Here is a 19,060-nt window from a genome sequence, read left to right as displayed (position 1 = left end):
GGGGAGTGTGTGCGGAGTTGTGTGCAGTGTGAGTGTGTGCTCTGCTGTGAGTGTGTGCTCTGCTGTGAGTGGGGAGTGTGTGTGGTGTTGTGTTGTGTGCCGTGAGTGTGTGCTGTGAGTGGGGAGTGTGCTATGTGTATTACCGAAATTTTCATACTCCTCCTCGGGTAAAAATGCTCCTCAAAAATGGTGAGAGGAGTATTTTTACCCTTCTGGAAAAATGTTAGTGCGACCCCGCCCCCCCCCCCTCCCCACCCCCATATCTACAAATTAACAAACAACAATTTGCATTGTCACTGGAGGTCGTATGTCCTTCAAACAAATGTTCACAACAAAGAAATTACATTTTTGGGATATTTATTTTTGCTTTTTCTATGTGGCAGATTACATTTTCTGCAGAAAATAGTGTTCTTTTTTTCTTCTTTGTAGGTATAAATGATATAAAAAGCAATAATATCAATAATACATTTATTTATTAGGCTATAAGAGAGAAAAGAAAGCAGACATACAATATGATAATGAAAATAACCAATACAACTGTTACGGTTGTTGCGGCAATGTTGAGTTTCCGGGCGGTGGCGCCGTATTGTCTCGCTCCAACGCCATCATTAAAAAGTTTCCGATCGCGAGACTGTGACAACAAAAAAAGATAAAGAGATAAAGAAAAGGGCTAATCTAACAGTAGTGCAGCAGCTATATAACGCATAATAGGGTCACATGTGCAATGCTGTATGGTTATATTTTAGTGTTTATATGTAATTAGGGGCTGGAAAAGCTAAATTATATCCAAAATACTGTACATAATAGTATAAACCTTCAGGCAGTCCCCGGGTTACATACAAGATGGGGTCCGTAGGTTTGTTCTTAAGTTGAATTTGTATGCAAGTTGAAACTGTATATTTTATAATTGTAGTTCCAGGCAAATTTTCTTTTGTCCCCAGTGACAATTGGAGTTTCAAAATTTTTTTGCTGTAATTGGACCAGGGATTATCAATAAAACTTCATTACAGACACCTTACAGCTGATCATTGCAGTCTGGGACTATAGTAAAGCATTCAGAAAGCTTCACCAGAGGTCACAGGGGGCAGAGGGGTCCGTCTGTAACTATGGGTCGTCTGTAAGTCGGGGACCGCCTGTATTAGTATATAATTATACTATTATATTTTAGTGTTTAGCATATCCAAGAGCCTGTAGTGGATTTCAGTTACTGGATCCCTGACCCATTTACCAAAAGCTTTGTTGCCCTAAACCCAAGCTGTATGAATGCTGTGGTCTGAGAGCCCCTGAAAAGTTGACTGGTTACCTTTAAGATCACCAGAAAACCCCATGACTCTGATAGCATTGTCTGCATGAAAACAATGTCAGAATGAAATCACTTCAACTGCAGTGAAAATTCTTGTTCTTTTCCTACAGTTGACACAAAAACATACCCAAGGATAAGTTGTAGATATACAAAAATTAACAACCTAAACCAGTGATGGCGAACCTTTTTGGAGGCCGAGTGCTCAAACTACAACCAAAATCCACTTATTTACCGTCAAGTGCCAACATTGCATTTTAAGCAGTAATTATTGCTACCTGTTCTTCCGCATCTTTCAATCGTATCGGCCCCCTGAGGCGGCCAATACAGTTGAAATAAGGAGGGCAAATACAGACTCTCGTTGTAGCTTCTCTCCAGGGTCTCTCTGTAGAGGAAGAATGATGGGTCCAGAATGAGGACCTCCGAAGATATTGCAGTTCTGTCAACACCTTCTCACTTTTCCCGCAGTTCCAAACAGTCAATGAAGTGTCGCTTTAAAATCGCTCTGAGAGCAGCATCTCTTAAGTTGCCTGGGACTTGGTATTTGGTGAACTCTGTCCTGGGGTGATGGCCTGAGTGCCACCTCTGCAACCCGTGCCATAGGTTCGCCATAGATCGTCAGAGGCATTTTAAGGTTAATAAATTCTACATTCTAAACGGAATATCATTTTTTAAAATTGTTGTGTGGGTGGGGGGGAGTGTCTAAGATGTAAATTTAAAACCAGGGACACTTACTCTTAGATCCAGGCCCTATTTCTTATCCATGGCCTCCTTCCTTCTAATATCCTTAATATTTTAGGATTATGCTATTGAACCAGAAGTGCTCTAGCAAAGCCCCTCCATGCTCTGTTTTCACAGGCTGTTACGCTGTCTCAGCACTTCCTCCCTCCCTCTCAGTGCTCTTGCCATGTGATTACAGCAGACAGAGGGAGGGGGAAGTGCTGAGGCAACAGGGGGTGGGTGAGACAGTGTAACAGCCTGTGAAGCTACAGCATGTAGGGGCTCTAGTAACATCCCCCAGAGTCCTTCTAGCTTATTAGCATAATTTTAAATGTTGATTTAGAAGGAAAGATGACACGGAATAGAAATACAAGAATAGTAGCACAGTTATGGTGCCTGGATCTATGAGTGTGGACATCAGAATGAACTTGCATGAGTGCTTTAGGCATCTGTAGGCCCTATAAACCCTATGGCACCTTATGTGTAAAACCATGTTCTCACAGCAGCTGTGAGAGCAAGGCCGTCACACGTGTGGATCAACAGGGTGTAATGTGCCGTTGCATCTTTTGGCAGTAAAGGGTTAAAATAACCTAATAACCCAAAGATGGATTTAATCTCAAACACAATGATGGCTCCCCTGGCCTCAGCCCGATCGTCTATGCAACCAGTACTCGGTGTCTTGCATTTGAACAATACAAGACAATGGGTGCCAGTTACTGATGACACGCGTTTCACTAAAAATCCATCTGCAATTTGGCTGAGCCCCGTCCGCGTTTGTAATTGCACTGCTAGCGCCACATGTGAACATCCAGAGAGTTTCACCAGTGGTCACAGTGGGTAGAGAGTTCAGTCTGTAACTAGGGGTTGTCCTTAAGTCGGGGGCCACCTGTACTCACCTTTACAGAGTATGAGAGCGCCACAAATCCCAGGCAGCATGAGTTGCAATAAATGGTGTTGAAGATGGACCAAATGAAGTCATCTCTTACAAGTTGGGCATCTTCTTGTACCACCACCACTGTGGAATGAGCATTTCCTGGCTGGAAATTGCCGGAGTATATCGGATTTTCAGAAGATTCAATTGTATAAGGAGGAAGTGAGAAACCACCTGAATCCATGATCGAGGCTGTAATAAGAACTGGATGTCAACGGCCCGGTGTGAATAGTCACAAGATGCGAGAGAAAGGAGGAGTCTTATAACCCTGATGGAAAGAAGGTAACGTAACTAAGGTTAGAGAAAATCAACAGAGCACAAGGTTTTATATTGGACAACAAGATCCGTATCACATTCTACACATTACAGACAAGTTATCAGAACGCACATAGGTCGGCAGGACCGGCCGACTACTGCATAGTGATCATAGTAGATAAGGACGGGAAAGAAAAAGGGTTGATGAAGAGGAAGGTGAATTAAAAAAAAAACTTTAATAAAAATTGTTATTTAAAAAAAAACTTCATAGCTGAATACAATTAGGGAAGGGAAACATTAATTGGATCAATTTTAAACTCTCTCTGAACATCATTGGAATAAGGTACTTAGTGGGGAACCAATAGACAAAATGGAACTTTAATTTAAATGGTTAAAATAATACGTGATGTAAATAGGTTGGTGGGTTGTGTAACCTTGGGGTGCGGTCACACGTACCGCTAGCCCTGCATTTACAAACGCAGCACTAGGGTACGGTTACGGACCTCGGCCTGATTGCATGCGATTGGTAACCATAACACATATTTTTGCATTAAAACTGGGCAAGACACTGGGTTCTGGTTAGCGATCGCTTGCGTTTCCATAGAACGGTAACGTGATCGCCCCCGTACCCTAGCCCTGCGTTTGTAATTGCAGCACTGTACATGGTACATGTGACCGCACCCTGAGTGTTATGCTCATTGCTCATACGGATTACACACAGACTAGCACCCGTTACATGGGTAAAATAGGGATTACACACAGATTAGCACCCATTACACGGGTAAAATACGGATTACACACAGACCAGCGGCCGTTACACGGGTAAAATACGGATTACACACAGAATAGCGGCCGTTACATGGGTAAAATAGGGATTACACACAGAATAGCACCCGTTACACGGGTAAAATACGGATTACACACAGACCAGCTGCCGTTACACGGGTAAAATACGGGTTACACAGAGATTAGCGGCCGTTACACGGGTAAAATACGGATTACATACAGACTAGGGGCCTATACACGTGTTCATGTCCCACACTGGGACGAAATAAAACAATAAAAAATAAAAAAATTTTTTAAAAATGCTAATAAAAAAAAAAAATAAAGATCCCCTAATGCCCTTTAATATGCAACAATTACATACTGCATAAAAATCGCCAGAAAAACACTACATATTGGGTATGTAACAACCCGTACAATAAATTCAATTCTTTGCCTCCTTGACTTTATACAACCAATTTACTTCTCACTTCAAAGTTGATTTTTTTGAATGATGCCACCACACTGGGCCATGAAAGAAACAAAAACTAGAAGGTGTTACACTGCTTGACAATATACTGGTGGTGGTTTATTTGGCCAATTGCTGATGATAGGTTCCCTTTAAGGGAATTACTTAGGGAGTTGGCTCATGGATATAGAATGTCACAATAGTAACACAACATAGGCGATTTTTTTTTTTTTTTTTCATGTAAAAATTTATTTTCTTCTATGCTTTTAGGGATGATTTTGATCTATACACACGCTGTTTTTTTAATAGATGGTGTGGATCATGCAATCAGGCCCACCCCTACAAATATGTGTTTTTTATTTTCTTTTAGATGCATGTCCCTTTGTATATGTGTTTTTGAGCAATACAAAAAAAAACATATTTTCACAGTATGCACTATTTTTAAAGGGAACCTACCACCACAATTCTACCTATAAAGGTAGAACGGGTGTTAGGTGCATGTATGGAATGTGAGGATTAGCCCTTTTTTGGGCTAATCCTCACGTCCCGGCTATCTTTAAGAAAACTTTAATCGGGGTATATGTACATTTTTTTAGGTGGCTTCTGGGGCGTGGAGTAGCCGGACACAAGGCTACACGTCGTGGCTACTCCACGCCCCAGTAGCCTCTTTTCTCCGTCTACCATTGCATCTTCGGCGCCCTCGTCCGAATACCCGTCGTTCTGCGCATGCGCAGATGCCAGCTCCTCGTAGCTGCGCGCCGAAGATGCAATGGTAGGCGGAGAAAAGAGGCTACTGGGGCGTGGAGTAGCCACGACGTGTAGCCTCGTGTCCGGCTACTCCACGCCCCAGAAGCCACCTAAAAAAATGTACATCTCCCCTGATTAAAGTTTTCTTAAAGATAGCCGGGATGTGAGGATAGGCCTTTTTTGGGCTATTCATCCACCTACCACCCGTTCTACCTTTATAGGTAGAATCGTGGTGGTAGGTTCCCTTTAATGTTTTTTTTCAGTGTTGAGTGTTTGCTGTAGATATGTTTAAAGGGAACTTGTCACCAACTCACTATTTTCTGGTTATCACATGTTCCAAAAGGCCATAACATGACAAGTGCATACGTATGGGATGGAATTCGGCTTGTGGGCTGACGTGATCCAGGAGCAGGTCCGGGACTTCAGGGGGGACGTGGGCAGGGAGTTTTTGTGAATTTCCAATATTTCTCACTCTAGGATATCTTTGTAGTGACATGCATCGGAGTCAGGAGAGAGATTTAGTGGTAACACTAGAGGTCGCTGTTATGTTGCAGAGTCTTTTATTGTAACACTGCAACATTGTAGCGAAAATGTAACATTATCCCATTTGTTTTTTATGCAGCGATTAACTCTTCTGTTTTTGGGTACGTTCACACATCCGCAAAGGGGGCTGTGATCTGGTCACATCATTTGCGACTAGATCACGGCTCTCCGTAGATTTCAATGGCTCCTGGTCACGGCGCGGTGAGCACACGGAGCATCACCACACCATGACCATGTTGGGCGGTCATGTAGGACTTTGCCAGATATGATGAGCACTCTCCCAACTCCTCCTGGCCCTGTGCTCGCTCGGGTTTCTGGTCAAGCTGATCACACAGCTGTGTGAATGAGCCCTTAGTCTGTGTGTACACTATGGAGATCTATAGACAGAAAGGGGTCAAACTGTTACATAATTCCAGACTCCTCTTTCTCAGTACATCTAGTCATGTAAGATTTATCGTTAACTGCCATAAGTCACTGCTATATCAATTCATGACCAGTGAAATTCTTGTTTAAACCCATGATCACATACTATACTAGTCTGTCTGAGTAGGTCTCACTAAGCTGCTAAAAACCTAACACTACTGTAATGCTGTACTAGCTGATCACTGTGTAATAAACACATGGGGTAATGTTACATCTTCATTATAATGTTGCAGTGTTACAGTAAAAGACTTTGCAACATATAAGAACAGCGACCTCTAGTGTTGGGCTGTATTCACATGAACGTATGAAAACTGCTGTATATACAGCCGGATGTAGTGTAGTATACGGCCCCATTCATTTCATTGGGCAATAAGCCCATCCATTTACATGGCCATATTGCCCACCATATGTAAAATAAAAATATTGTAAAAACAGTGCAGTCTGCACTATGTTCAGTTTGCCTGAGTAGTGTGTACTATGTGCAGTTACCTGTTTAGTGTGCAGGGGGCGCCAGATGCAAGATTTCTGGTGCCCGTTCTTCATGAATCTGGCACACCCTGCACTGCTCCGACAGAGTGCACCACTTTTTTTTGTGGTACCTTTAACATGGGGCGTGCAACACAATTCTGTCGGACTGATAAATGGTCCAACTAAGCACCAGAAGGCCCCTTTCAAAGACAAAATAATGCAGCGGCAATACAAAAGGGTTGTGTGCGACACATATGTGGAACGGACACTCTTTAAACACCCGTGCAAGCATTTTGCACATAAAAGACCATCCAACGTAAAAAAGGCGCAAGGTCCTTAGTAAATGTGCCCCATTAACTACATACAGTATGGTATAAATGAGTGGTATTACTACACAGCTGTAGAGTTTTAATATTCACTCCCATCATTCTTAGATGAAATAGTGGGGCACATTTACTTACTTTCCTGCTGGATTTCACCTAAAGTGCATTGTCTGATGATAATGCACTGTGCCGCGATTCACTAAGATCGTGCGCCCGATATTCTGCAAGTGTCGTTTCCCCGCTCAGGTCCTCTGGAGTTCACCTTCTTCCTCCCGGTGCATGTAACTGCAATGTCTTGGGCCCAATTTGAAAGTTAAATCCCGCGCTCAGTCCGAATCAGTGGGATCATCTGACGGCACGCACCTAAATTGTGTCGCATGGAAGCCAGCGCAGCTGCGCCAAAATCTGATCACGTGCACCAAAATCCCAGCACAAACCCCTGTTAAATACCTGTCCAAGATGTGCAGTTCTCGAAAAAGTCAAACAGCCCCACAAAAGGGAGTAGTACGACCCTTAGTAAATGAGCCCCAGTGTCTTATATTTTGTTTCTTGTTTGCTCTCTCTGCTGGAGGGGTTGGGGGAGGATTGTGGGATTATTATAAATGTATTTTATAATATATGCAAACAATGTAAGTACAGATGGAGAATGTGTAATGATTATGTAATATTGTAAGCTCTATCTTTTTATACAATGTTAAAAAATTGCATATACCGGTTTTCTTTAATAATAATAATAATTCTTTATATAGCGCACACAGATTACGCAGCGCTGCACAAGCATGTCAAATTGGTAATAAAGGATATATAGCGTAAGTAAAAAAGGAAAAAATACATACGGTAAATACGTTACATTTTCATAGTGACCAATGGGTTCTAGTGAGGTATTTCTTTGGACCTTTTTTGGTAAGTGAACATAAAACCACAGTAAAGTGCAGCCCACTCTATCAGCCGTCATGTCTTCTTTCTATTATGGCAATGATTGTTTTATTTTTTTAATTTTTTTATTTTAAATTCTCTATGCTGTTTAACTCTAATAAATGCAGTAAAAAAATATAAATTAAATTAAAGAAGCGAGAAATGAACTGACCCAACACAATCAAGAAACAACTTTTTACCACAATTTTAATGATTGTCATTGGGTTATTTTTTTTCTTCATTTTGGCAATTTCCTTTTTCTTCTTGCAGCTCTCATTAAAAAGAAATGCAACTCCTGTTGAGTCCATCCGAAGCGTAGCAGTAAATCTGTGAGTACGACTTCAAGAACTTACATTTGTCTTCTGTAAGCTCCATCTACTATAGAAGTGATTGCGTAAATATACACGACCACTACGATGATAATAAATATAACTGATATGACAGTGGCGGCAATGTTGCAACAACGGGCGGAGTTGCCATGACGTCTGGCTCCGACTGTGTCTCTAAAGAGTTTTCGATCTCGGGACTGTGATGAAAGAGAATAAGGATAAAGCAAGGGTTAATCCAGTACATACCGCATTGTATAAGGTCACATTCACATCGACACACACAAGTTGGCAGTGCCTCCTCCAATGCCTGGTGCCTGCATATATACAGTGGCTCTCCCCTGAATTATCTGTAATACATACAGATCCTACCCTTTCGTTTAAATATATACAGTATTCCTCCCTCTGCTTTAATTATAATATAGTCCCATCCCCCAAATTCATTAAAATATATGTACCGTACCTCTTCACCCCTTGAATTCATTATGTTATATTATTTTATTACAATGTAGAGAAGGTGCAGGAAAAGAAGGTTGTACCACCAGTGCTGCAATACCTTACTAGTCAATTGTATCGCTGTCCTAAAGACCCCAATACAATTAAAACTTCTAGTTCTATAACTATAGAAAAAGTTTCATAATCCATGACTTCCTAACCAGTTGTAGCACTTTCCTGTTTCTAAAAATGGCCAAAAATGGAGGAATAAAATAAGTGGCTCACCCCCGCCCCTCTCCATAGTGATATATGGCGCAAGGCACGGTATTCCGTCAAAAGATAGGACATGTCCTAAAACATACTGGTAGGTTGTTTAGATTGTGAGCCCCATGGGGACAGGGACCAATTTGTCATGCATTGCGCAGCGCTGCGTAATCTTGAGGAGCTATATAAATAAAGATTTTGGCGCTAGTGACCGGATTGTGGCGAATCGACGCCGGCTTTCACACAACAGAAATCGGGGGCGTGGCCGTCGGAAAACCCGACGGATTCGGAAAAACCGCAAAACTCTTTAAAAAAATTGTGTCGCATAAATAGCACTCACATACACCGGAACGGAGAAGGTGAACTCCGGCGGACTGCAGCGCAGCAGCGACACCTAGTGGACATCGGGCGCAAAACCTTAGTGAATGCCAGCAGAACCCGAATCAGCGTCGGAGAACACGCTGCCGGATCGCGACTGGACCGGGTAAGTAAATCTGCCCCATTTTGGAGGCATCCTGTAATTGTTTGGTAACGTAACACACGTAGCGATCCTGTTTCATTGTTACTATTCTGCAAAGATGTTAATTTCTGAAAAATTGTTGAAAAAAAAAAAAGTTATTCGAAAGTTCATACAGTTCTTGAAATGGTTTTTAAAAAAAAAAAAAAAAACATCTGCTGTTCAGACGGAAAATTGCACCTTATACAGCTCTGTACTAAGAAGTATAAAAGGTTACAGGTTTCAGAAGAAAAAAAATTACTTTTTTTCTAAAGAGTTAATGTCAAGATAGGGACAAGGTCCATTGGGGACCTCACTGAAAGCCATTAGTCTAAAGCGTAACGTCAATAAAAGAAGTGAATTGTACCTCTGTATATATGATTTTTTTTTTTTTTTTTATGTGATTATTACCATTAGTGGTGGCATTATTGGGTGAATTATGACTGCTAATGATACAAAAGAGTTACAATATTACCAAGGTGACTGAATAGTTTCCAACTCTACTAATAGAACATTAGTGACCTCTAGTGGACGTCCCTATAAGTGTATGAGAGTACACACAGAGAATTATCCCCCCATTAACTAACAGCCTATTAACATGTAGACGGCACCATTTAGTTGTAGATTTTTAACCCACTATCGGGAAGTTCATGTATAGAGAGGTATAATTCACTTCTTTTATTGACATATAATAAAAGTTACGTTTTAGACTAAAGGGTTTCAGTAAGGTCTCCAATGGACCTTTTTTGTAAATAGTGTTGAGAATTAGATGGACCCAGTCAAAAATCACATCCACAACTGTGAACTCATTTCAAGATAGGGAAATGGTGCAGACCCACAGAACCTCTGTCCCTACCTACTTGCCCACAGGTAACAACTGGACGACAGTCCCTGCTCTGGGTACATTCACAGAACAGATGACAGAGATTGTGGTTATAGTTTACCATATATTGCCATAATACGGAAAAAAAGAAGATATTTTACTCACAACTAATCTACATTCATTTATTTTATTTAACACAAACTCAATTGATAAAAATGATCATGGACCTGTCATGGCAGGGTCATAGCTGAATTGGTCTGGTACAAAATGACATCTAATTACAACAATAAGCACAATTGATAATCGTGAAGGTGCAGTGTGATAATATTGCTACTCTACAGTTTGTTAGTTTTTTATTTTTCTTTTGTGTTGTTACATTCTGTCCTGTTAGGAGTCATTAGGCTCCATTTGGCCAGAGCAACATTGCTTTTTACAACCTGCCAGGAAGAGGAGCCTGGCAGTGTGTCTCTAACACCCCAGGGAGTCTCTGTTTGATCAGAGGAACATGGTCTTCCTAAGTGGTAGAATTGTCACCTTAGGCCAGAGTGGTTCAGGAAGGGGGGGGGGGTGAAAGAACCAGCAGACTTTGGTTTTCCCTCCAAAACTTAGAGAATGGGAATATCATAACTGTCCATAACTGGGGTACAATTCATAATTCTGGGTCCCCAGTTACACAGGACAGTTATGGGGTCTTGACACACTCTTCTACTGAGTTTCAAAAGCCAGGCTGCAAGGGAAGTCAGCCATTAGCAGAACACTCCTCATATTAGGCTAAGACACCCCGAGTTTGGATTGTGCCATCTGCCAATCAAAAGTTATGGGGTTTTGATAAAAACCCAGACCCAAAAAGTACCTCACTGATGGAAGGGGGATAGAAAAACTCCCCCTCAGTGACATCACAAGTTAGGAGTGGGGGTCAAAATTTCCCTGGGTTTAAATTGGTAAAGCAGCCACATGGCTTGGTTCAGTTTGGAGGACTCTATCACAGTAGAAGACTGGATCGCTGTCTGTAATAAGTGTGAAGAATTGATACAGAAAGTATATTGGAAAGATGTATAATTTTTCATATACAAACAATAAAATTAATTAGCCAAAATGGGAAAACCCCTTTAAGCAAATAGTTTTCTGTGATCATACTGATCCAAAATATAAAGAAGAGGTATCATTTGGATTGCACAATTAAATACAAAAAAAAAAAAACGAGGCACAACTATATCTCTTTGTCAGTTTCATTGCATTCAGATTATATTTCCCACTTTCCATCACGTTGCATGGGATATTGAATGGCGGCGTTAAGAAGAAAAAGTTGTCTCACAAAAGACAAGCCCTCGCATGGTCTATAAGGGGATAAGAGTGTGTACTACAGATCAGACTTAAACGCCCGTAAAAGTAATACTAAGAAGAGCACAGGTAATATTTGAAGTAGTTCTTACCCATTACTCACCTTCACAGAGTATGAGAGCGCCACTAGTCCCAGGCAGCAGAGGTTACAATAAATGGTGTTGAAGATGGACCAAATCAGGTCGTCTCGTATAGGATTGTCATCTTCTCGGATGGTCACCACTGTAGAGGGAGCGTTCCCTGGAGGGTTGGCATAGCCTGGATGTGCAGAGGATGGGGATGTGTAAAGAGGAAGATTAGCGCCTCCTGAGTCCATGATTGAAGCTGTAGCGAGAGCTGCTTGTCATCTGCGCAGATTGGAGGCATCGCAGGGTGTTTTATGGGGTTTAGAAATAAGGTCAAGAAATAAGGTCAAATAACCCAATTTCCTTTTTAAGAGATTTCGGTGAGAAACATGATGTTTAACTAAGCCTTTGTCCTAAAAGCGATGTTTATCTCTGTAATTTTCCATTTAACCCCTTAACGATCTGGCCCTTTTACTTTTTCATGTTTCCGGTTTTTTTCCCTACCTTCAAAAATTCATAACTTATTTTTTTTTCCCCATTTACGAAGCTGTATGAGACACTGGCGGCACTTAAAAGACAGAGGCGCATGGGAGCCGCCATCTCTGTTTAGAGCGCCGCTCCCCCTGATGTCATCAGGGAGGAGCAATTGGTTGCCATGACACCCTCGGGTCTTCGTCCTTAAGCTGTTAATGGACATCTACCATCGGTTCACTCATGGTATATGTGTCCTTATAAGAACTCTATATGCCACAATTGCAAATTGGCCTGGGCATTCAGGCTACGTCTCCCAAGCAGGGAGGGGGGGAGACCGCTAGCGCTACGGGGGGGGGGAGTGCATACATTTAAATGAAATGTCCAGCTTCTCCACTCACTATTGAAATATCCAGCAGCCTCCCTTAACTAACAAATTTTCAGCAGCTTCCTGTTATTAATGTAACGTTCAGTAACCCCCCCCCCCCACTAATTAAATGTACAGAAGCTTCCTCCCCTTATTACTTAAATATCAAGCAGCCTCCCCTCAGTAATGAAATATCCAGAATCCTCCTTTCAGTAACTAAATGTCCAGCAGCAGGTAAGGACAGGCAGCAAGATTCAAGGTCAGGTGAAACAGGGGTTGTCATCAGAAGGCAGAAAATTAGGAACACAGAAAGGAGATGGACACTAACTGAGTTGGATCGTAAAGGGAACCTATCCACTTAAAGGGACCTCATTTCCACTAAAACCCATAACGGCTGCATTGCACGTATGTCTTTCTGCTTTCTCTAAGCAGAACAAACAATTCTCCTGTTGTTTTTTGCAATGCATCCAAACCAAAGCTCAACCCCTGGGACTTAATAAAGGATTCTGTCAGGGTGCACGGCAAGTTATAACACACAATTATATTGTAAAGCAAATGCTTAGAAAAGACTGAGAAGCAGATTTGCACTGCAGGTGTAATAGCCTTCTGCAACCTGTCTTTAGTGAAAATTAGGTTCCCTTTTACTAAATGTGAGCCACTTTGCGATGAGCCCATAGAAGTAAAAAACATGTGCTAGCTATTGAAACAAGGCTAGCTAACTATATGCTTTTTTGTGCATGAGGCCCAGGTCTCCCACACACATTGAACGATACATTCTTAAAATAACAATATTAAAACTATATGGGGCAGATTTATCAAGTGTCTGAAAGTCAGAATATTTCCAGTTGCCCATGGCAACCAATCACAGCTCGGTTTTCATTTTACCTGTTCTCATGAATATTTTAAAGGGGAGCTGTGATTGGATGCCATGGGCAACTGGAAATATTCTGACTTTCAGACACTTGATAAATCTGCCCCTATATGTATTCAGTATAGCTAGAAAAAGGGCATCTTTTCGCAATTTGTCAATACATTTTTTAACAAATAAAAAAGCAAACTGCCTTTGTGATTTAAAATTTTTAAAAAAAACCAATTGCATTAAGAAGTAAAATAATTTTACTGGCCTTTAATAAGCACAACAGAGCTTCCAAATGAAGTGACTCTATATTTGTTTTCAGTTATAAAGAAATGCCATTTAATATACATTTATTGAGGGGTCCTTATTTCAGCAATGGCGGCATTAAATCTGACCATACTCAGTATCTGTTCCTTGAATATGAAGAACCTTTAGGAGACGCTCTTTTAATAGTAGCACAGACAATAGCAACGACTATTATCACGACGACAAGTAATAAAGTTGTTACGGCAATGTTAAATTTCCTGGCAGTGGCCCCATATCGTCTCGCTCCAGCAAAATCTTTAAAAAGTTTCCGATCTCGGGACTGTGGCAAGAGAGAAAAACGATAAAGCAAGAGGTCAATTCACTGGTAGGACAGCAGGAATACACAGCATAGTAAGGTCACATTCAGATAGATCACCAGAGAACCCTATGATTATGATAGGGAGGCTGGAGAAAGAGCTATTCCTTTCCTTCATAACCTATAATAATTCTTTATTTATATGGCGCACACAGATTATGCAGTGCTGCACACAGCTTTTCATATCAGTCCCTGTCCCCATGGAGCTCACAATCTAATCAACCTGCCAAAAAAAATAATTTTCTTTTGTGTCTCAAAACATTAGGCGGAACCTGTCATCAAAGGGCCATTTTTAGTACCTCACAGGTTTCTACAGACACGTTAAAGCATAGTGTAAAAGATTTTTTTTTAATAAAATCGCTGACTCTTATATTTATGAAAATAAATTATATTAAATCTTGACCCAGCTCCCTGCCAGCTTTCATACTTGAGTCCCAGGGGTGTGTGGTGAAAGGAGCTGAATCCCCCTCCCACATCAGGAAAACTCTTGTCATCCTCCACATTCAAATCCTCCGTCCTTCCTTCCAATCCCTCCCCCTTCACCTGTTCTCAAGCAAGCAAATCTTGCACTTGTCTGGTCAGCAACTACTACTTGCCATGTGCAGATAGCTTGAAGACGGGCTGCCCATCTCCACTCTATCTGTGCATGTAGTGCATAGCGCGCCAGGTTGCAAAGCGGTGAGCCGGCTACTGAGCTTATGTATTTGCCGATGCCGTTAGAAGACAGGGATTTGATTAAAAACTGTGTCTGTGGGAACCTGGGTCAGGGCAGCACCCAACTACTGTATGTCATCATGATGGAGCATCTGGTGACTCTCGCAACATCCATGGGGTCCAGGTGGGTGCACATCAGTATAAAACTGTATTATATGCTGACGTCCTACTCCTATATGTTTCCCAACCTTGTATCTTCCAAAGATATTGTAATCGTAGTAACTTCAAGATCAATTATAACAAATCTGATGCCCTGAACATCTTGCTTCCCCCTAATATGATACAATTTCTTAAAGATACCTTCCCATTCCAATGGAAACCTACTGCGTTGTATGTCTCTTTGCTCAACCATCCGCATAGCGACGTCAACTGAGACCCAGATCATTATAATTGGAATGGTCAGATGTCAGTTCCCATCTGAGACCACTGTGAGCTTCATATAACACTTCTCATATGGAGAAAGAGTCGACTCATAAACTACCAGCGCTCATAAGCTCAACACTGCCACTCTCCACAACTCTGAACCTGTGCGATAGGGTCACTGTCATGACTCGCAAATTGTACTGATGAGATCAGGTTTCAGGCTTCTTGCTGGGAAACCACACCCAGAGCTGCCTGTGATTGACAGCTGCATTTCTGATCCTGGGAAAGCTGGGTGTGCCTCTGAACTCGTTTTGCCTGCAGCTGCGGTTTGAGTGATGGACGGTTGAGCCAGTCAAAGCTGGAGGTAGTGTCCATTACTGCCTTATATACTGCTCAGCCCCTTCATTTGGTGCTGGTTATTGCAGTCTTTCTGTGTATCTAGTGCTCTTGCTATTGTATTTCTGGCTATTCTGTGTACTGACTTCTGCTTTGCCTACTGACCATTCTATTTGCTATACGATTCTGTACCTTTGCCGCCATCTTGGTTTTGACCCGGTTCGTTTGACTCCGCTTGTCTGTCTGTATCTGTTGTTTGTCCATCAGTATCGTTTATCTCCTTGTGTGACCTCCACCTTCCTGTCTGTCTAGTGTCGGTTTCTGTTACCAATGTGAACACTGACCTATATCAGTATCCCGGTTACCTGTCCGCTCCACCATCCAGCAGCTGCCAGACAAAGTAGGTTTTCCCTGTCATCTTGTAGGATCACTCAGGGACCATCAGATAGGTTCCTGATAGTGGGTTCGCCCTTACCAGGACGGTTTATCTGCTTTAGGCAGGGCCTTAGCCCGCAGGGTCGTCGCAGGGTGAGTTCGCCACCACCTACCTAGTCTGACAGCTAGCGCCAAGCCTGGTTGTGGTTGCGCGGTTGCTGGACAGGTGCATGACAGTCACCCTGGCGAACTTACCTTACCGACTCTGCATGTGGCTATTCTCCATTTTTCTGTATATTGTAATATGCTACATCTAGTTGACATGTCGCAATATCGATTCAAATGTTTTGTGTCCTTTTGTTGTTAATGTCTTGTATTGAGCATAATGTCATTTGTCATGTACCGTTCATTGCTAAAGATCTGTTTGCGTCATTTTGAGGTAGACGGTTTAGACAGAAATTTTAGGGACCCTTCGAACTTAATCTTAAAAGGATGGTCGAAGATCAGAAACGTATGACTGCTAGGTCACACTGTACACAGTTTTTGTCTTTTAATGCAGCTGCAACAAACTTTATGTTATTAAGTTGAGCAGCAATACAAGCCTTTGGAAAGTGTCTTCTAGTAGTTACAGTGCATATTTCCGATTCTGAACAATCCCTTTAAGAAAAACGAACTTCAAATCAGATTGCAAAATTATTAAAAAAAAACATTTGCCTATTGAAATAATACTAATAAGGCGCTAATATTTGAAGTAGTTCTTACTCATTACTCACCTTCACAGAGTATGAGAGCGCCACTAGTCCCAGGCAGCAGAGGTTACAATAAATGGTGTTGAAGATGGACCAAATCAAATTGTCCCGTATAGGATTGTCATCTTCTCGGATGGTCACCACTGTAGAGGGAGCGTTCCCTGGAGGGTTGGCATAGCCTGGATGTGCAGAGGATGGGGATGTGTAAAGAGGAAGATTAGCACCTCCTGAGTCCACAATCGAAGTTGTATCAAAAGCTGATTGTCATCTGCGCAGATGGAGTGGTCACTGCATGTTTTAAGTGCGTTAAACGAAAGGAGGAGTCAAAAAACCAGTCCACTATTCTGCCACTTCCCATTTTTATAAAATATGATAGGAATCTGGAAGGGTTTATATATATTAGGCTTTTGCATTTCCTTTTTTTACTCTTCGCCTTTTTAAAGGCCAACTGAATTGGAGGATCAACCCCGGGCACAGGGATACGATTTGTCCCATCAAGAAAGGGAAAAAGAAGACTCTAAGCTCTAATAACTCAATTATACTCAATCCCTCTGAGGGGAGGAAACTGTGGTTCTGAGCAGGGAGAACAAGGTAAAAATGTTCAGTAGAACTTTAAATGTGCTGCCAAATCCACATCTCTCTATGACAAGGAGCTTGAGGTCCTACTGAAAGGGGCTGCAGATGAGAATCTCATAGCCAAAAATGAGCTGTAGTCCCTTCTACCCAAAGTCCTCCGCAGAGCGCCATTCTATGCATTGCCGAAGAAGGGATAATGGGGCAGATTTACTTACCTGGTCCATTCGCAATCCAGCGGCGCGTTCTCTGCAGTGAATTCGGGTCCGGCCGGGATTCACTAAGGTAGTTCCTCCAACGTCCACCAGGTGGCGCTGCTGCACTGAAGTTTCCCGAGGCCTGCTGGAATGCCCTGAAGTTCACCGGCCTATACCTGGTGAAGGTAAGTGCAAGTCCCGCGACACTTCGGGTTTTCGTTCGGCCACGCCCCCCCAATTCCGTCGCGGGCATGCCAGCGCCGATGCGCCACAATCCAATCGCGTGCACCAAAATCCCGGGGCAATACAGGGAAAATCGTCGCAAATCGGAAATATTCAGGTAACACGTCGGGAAAACGCGAATCGGGCCCTTAGTAAATGACCCCCACTGTGTCCCTTCATAGTTACCCTCCCATCCTAAGTTAGGGACACAATGGATGTCCTCTGTGATTAGACGAGTCCATAAGCAAGGGGGGACGTGACTTTGGTAAGGGGGGAATCTATAAAACCTGCATTTTTATGTAGTTCTATTGAGTTAGTATGGTTGGGTGTGCTTTAGGAGGACGCCGTATATTCCGGCGTATAAGACGGAATAGCGCCGATCGCGGGTGTTTTCACAGCGTTGGCTGCCGGCAAAGCTGCCGGCAGCCTCAAACAGTGGCGTACCGATTGCGGTACCGAGGCCCGCACCTGACCCCTGCGCTGCGCTGATAACTCGGCGCAGCACAGCGGGCAGATGTTTTGAATTGTGACAGCCGCTGGCCTTTCCCTTACAGCGCACGGACTGTTCTGCATCTGGTCCGTGCGCTGGATCAGGAGGGCCCGAAGCTGTCACAATTTAAAATTTGAACCCCGATCCGCCCCCTTCCCACCCACCTCCCCACCCACCTCATCCATCGACGCCGGCACAGGCTTAATGACGCGCCTGCCTGCGCCGGGTCTGCTGAGGTCTATGACCCGGCACCTGACCTGGCAGACGTGTCATCAGCCGTCGACTGCGCTGATCTTTAGAAGAGAGAGGGCGCGAAGAGGAGCGGAATAACTAGGTAAGTTTTATTTTTCATTTTGCTTAAATCTATGGGGCCCTTGTTCTATTTGGGGGGGGGGGAGGCATAGGTGAAAGTTAGGAAATGGCTATTTGGGGGGGGATATTACCTATGGGGGACATTAATCATGGCTACTGGTGGGGGGGACATTGATTATGGCTACTGCTATGGGGGACTTTAATCACGGCTACTGCTGGGGGTGGGGACATTGATTATAGCTACTGCTGGGGGTGGGGACATTAATTATGGCTACTGGTGAGGGGGGGACATTAATTATGGCTACTGGTAGATGGGGGACATTAATTATGGCTACTGGTAGATGGGGGACATTAATTATGGCTACTGGTAGATGGGGGACATTAATTATGGCTACTGGTAGATGGGGGACATTAATTATGGCTACTGGTAGATGGGGGACATTAATTATGGCTACTGGTGGGGGGGACATTGATTATGGCTACTGCTAGGGGGGACATTAATCACGGCTACTGCTGGGGGTGGGGACATTGATTATAGCTACTGCTGGGGGTGGGGACATTAATTATGGCTACTGGTGAGGGGGGGACATTAATTATGGCTACTGGTGAGGGGGGGACATTAATTATGGCTACTGGTAGATGGGGGACATTAATTATGGCTAGTGGTGAGGGGGGGACATTAATTATGGCTACTGGTGAGGAGGTGTTCAATGTTTTTATGCATACCGATGGTAATGTTGTTATTGTATGCCTTATGTTTATGAGCGACACTTTTCCTGCTATATACCTGCATGTCATAAGAATTTA

The 19,060-nt window shown here is 42.8% G+C and overlaps 1 long non-coding RNA gene across 1 annotated transcript; it reads right to left on the bottom strand.

Annotated features, from left to right (window-relative positions):
* Nucleotides 1–13,542: 13,542 nt before the first annotated feature.
* LOC140069027 (uncharacterized) lies at nucleotides 13,543–15,166 on the bottom strand. The gene is made up of 2 exons (XR_011848681.1): nucleotides 14,961–15,166; nucleotides 13,543–13,886 (listed from the first exon to the last, which is right to left on the bottom strand). It is a non-coding gene; the product is annotated as an uncharacterized lncRNA (long non-coding RNA).
* Nucleotides 15,167–19,060: the final 3,894 nt, after the last annotated feature.

This window comes from Engystomops pustulosus, chromosome 7, assembly GCF_040894005.1.
Source record: "Engystomops pustulosus chromosome 7, aEngPut4.maternal, whole genome shotgun sequence".
NCBI lineage: Eukaryota > Metazoa > Chordata > Amphibia > Anura > Leptodactylidae > Engystomops > Engystomops pustulosus.
This window is presented reverse-complemented; position numbering and strand designations above follow the sequence as displayed.